This window comes from Saccopteryx leptura, chromosome 6 (genome assembly GCF_036850995.1).
Source record: "Saccopteryx leptura isolate mSacLep1 chromosome 6, mSacLep1_pri_phased_curated, whole genome shotgun sequence".
Taxonomy (NCBI): Eukaryota; Metazoa; Chordata; class Mammalia; order Chiroptera; family Emballonuridae; genus Saccopteryx; species Saccopteryx leptura.
Window position 1 is genome coordinate 7,219,159 of NC_089508.1, and position 3,586 is coordinate 7,222,744.

A 3,586-nucleotide genomic window follows, 5' to 3' on the forward strand; every position below is an offset into this window, starting at 1 on the left:
CCTAGCTCTTCAAAAGGACACTACTCACCATTTTTTCAGCCCTACTGGTCCCCCCCCTGGGGCCCAGGGTACCTCCTGCACTGGCCATTCAGCTCTAGCCAATTCTGCTTCCTTCGTCCTTGCATTTGCTCATGGACAGTGTCTGGCTGCTGCCATCCTCCAACATATCCACCTGCTTGATTAAATCCAATCCGGATTCCGGTGACCGAGTGAATGCCACCTTCTCCAGGAAGCCTTCTTGAATCTGGTGATTCTCTCTTGACTCCTCACCTTCCACCCACAAAAAAGAATTAGGAGTGGCCGCCTTCAGCTTTGATGTCCTTGGCTTTCAAACCCTATAAGTCTCAGGAAATGTCTTGCCTGCTGTTTGGCCCCTGGATGCCCTTGTACACTTTGTCCATGTTTCTGACCCACTGTTTTGTACCAGAACCCATGCTTAGTTTCAAGCCATTGCCTGACTTTGACAAAAATGCTTAACACACCATAGCCCAGGGATCAGAAAACTTTTTGGCTGAGAGAGCCATGAACGCCACATGGTTTAAAATGTATTTCCATGAGAACCATACAACGACCCGTGTACATTATGCATTATCCAATAAAAACTTGGTGTTGTCCCACAGGACAGCTGTGATTGGCTCCAGCCACCCGCAACCATGAACATGAGCGGTAGGAAATGAATGGATTGTAATACATGAGAATGTTTTATATTTTTAACGTTATTATTTTTTTTTATTAAAGATTTGTCTGCAAGCCAGATGCAGCCATCAAAAGAGCCACATCTGCTTGTGAGCCATAGGTTCCCGACCACTGCCGTAGACGCTTCAAATAGTATCTGAATGAACACGAGTAAATAAATGATGACTTTTTAAAGCTAGGATTCTATGATTTTTTTTTTCTATTAGAAATGATCATTATCACTAAAGAGCTTAATGCTCTTACAGCTTACTTTATGACCTTTTATTTTGATTTTTCAAAAATTCATGCTAAACTAGAAAGCACAAGGCTCCGTGGCTTATGTAATTTGTAAAACCAAATTCAAAATTGAATAATTTATTACAGACAATGGTTCAAAGACCTAGGGCTGGGGGAAGCAAGTTTCTGAATTGAAATGCCTCTTGGGAATGGAGGCACATTCTGTTTCGGTTTTGCAACAAAGTAAATTAATTAAAATAGGGAAAATGTGGACCATTAGTGTAACTTGTATTTTAGAGTCATGCTAATTTTAGACCTAAACATAGATATGTTTTAGATCAATATTTAAATAAAGAATCTACAAATGGAGGACCGCCCCCTCCCCTCTCTTAGACTACGTTCTGCAGAATCATACTATTTCTCTACGTGTAAAGCTTGAAAGGTCCCTGCGTGTCCACTGCCACGCTCCGTCCCCCCATCCATCCTACAGTGGGGCGCCTTTATCCTATGGAATACTGGCCGCCTGAATATCACCAACACGACCTCTTATAAAAAAATGCTAAGTCTATCGTTTGCACAAGTAATGGAGCACTTCAAAAGAGGTTAGGTGGTGCCTCTGAGGTGGAGAAGCAAGGTTAGTATTCATGCCAGGTTGAAAATTCGGCTTCAGCAGTCTTCCAGTGTGGAGGCTTGTGGGTTGGGCAAGCATGACGTCACAGCAGCCCAGAACGAGCGGCAAAGGCAGAGGGAGGATTTCTGTAGCGATACAGGAACACAATGTCATGGTGTAGACTGCTGGCTGCTGTTCCGCACTGAAGGAGAGTCCATGCCTGTTTCCAAGATGTCCCTGCAACAAACTAGCAAAGAATCAAGCCATGTGCCTGGAGAAGACTCTCCCGGCCCAGTAAGTCTTGCTAGCCAAGACCACGGAAGGGCACAGTCGTGCTAGTGTGGACAGTGGGTTGGGTTGGGGGGAGAGCCTCAGACTTCAGGGGTCTGACCCAGTTGTGTGTGTGCTGATGGATGATGCTTTCCGCAATCAAGGCCCATTGCGCAGTGAAGACCGCAGCTCTTCTGCGTAGGATACCGCTTTCTTCTTCCTCCACACGGTTCATTTAGATATATTTATACATTTAGAAGACCTGCCTGCTTTTTCTTGAACTCTAGAATGTGAATTACACCCCTTTCTCCCCCACAGGGAGCCCAAGCCCCCCCCCCACCTGCCCCCAGGTAGGATAAAGGTAGCAGAGAGCTGGTTTTCCCTGTCTATAGAGCCGATGCAAAATAAGACCTTAATTTGAATGCCTTTCGAAAAACTCCAGTTGATTTCTAATCTATTAACGAGTTATATCGGTGGAGATATAAATACACATCGATCAATGTTTCATTGAACTGTCTTCCCGCCCCCTTTGTGCCACCTGCCAGGCGGGTGGCTACTGAAAGCATTTGTGATTGTAAATGCTGGTTTGCAGCGAGGGCTTAGTGGCTTAATTCCACTCTGTGAAGCACTGAGGGCAGGAAGAAAGGCGCTGTTCTCTTTCAGGGGCGTCACCTGTGGGATGAATGCCACTGACTGAGCGTGGCAGCCACCGCCACGTGTGCATAACGCAGCCGGTGACCACCACCGGTTCCTGGGAACAAGGCTGCCGGAGCTGGGAAGTCAAGGCCCCGGGAGAAATGATCTCCGTCGTGTTCACACTTGGGGACTGTGTTCTCACTTCACAGACACAACCCAACGGCCCGTTCCACACCCGTCGCCGTCACAGCACGGCCCGCAGCACACGACCCTGCCTTCCCCGGCTTGGCAGAGCGACACCTCTGACATATACACTCTTCCTGGTTGCCGGTTTGATTAAACTGTCTTCTTTCAATGCAGAAAATAAGACAGTGGAGCAAGATGACTCCTGGTGAACTTCTCCTCTAGCAAAGAGGGAGGAACAATTCTAAAGCACAGAGGTCAGCAAAAGGTGCCATCGAAGTACCCGCCAGAGACCTCTGAAGTGGAGGCTGCCGCAGGAGGGAGCCTGCAGGGCGACTGAGAGTCCCATCCAACCTCAGAAACTAGTGAGGCCACAGTAAAGAGGAGGTCACTGTCTGCACAGCTTTACCCCGCCCCCTGCCGTCCTGAGACTCCAGAGTGTGCGTTAACCACCCCGCCCCCAGGAGGAAGGACCGGTATAGAAAGCTGTTTTCACTGTTTATTCCATAAAGTTATTGATGCATCTGGATTGGCAGCTACCTGGATGCAACTATATCACAGCATGTTCTAAATAAATCTGGATTTGGAGAAAAACATCATGCAATCTGGTTTTTAAATATTCCAATTACAGCTATCTTTTTGTTTTGTTTTCTTTTGTTTTATTCAGGGAGAGGAGGGGAGGCAGACAGATAGACTCATTGTGTCCCAACCTGGATCCACCCAGCAAACCCACTATGGGGCAATGTTCTGCCCATCTGGGCTTGGTTGCTCAGCAACCAAGCTATTCTTAGTGCCTGAGATGGAGACCATGGAGCCATCCTCAGTGCCCAGGGCCAACTCCTTCCAACAGAGCCATGGCTGCAGGAAGGGATGAGAGAGAGAGAGACAGAAGTGAGAGGGTTAGATGTAGAGAGTACCTCTTCTATGTCCCCTGTCTGGTAATCAAATCTGGGACATCTACATGCCAGGAGGACA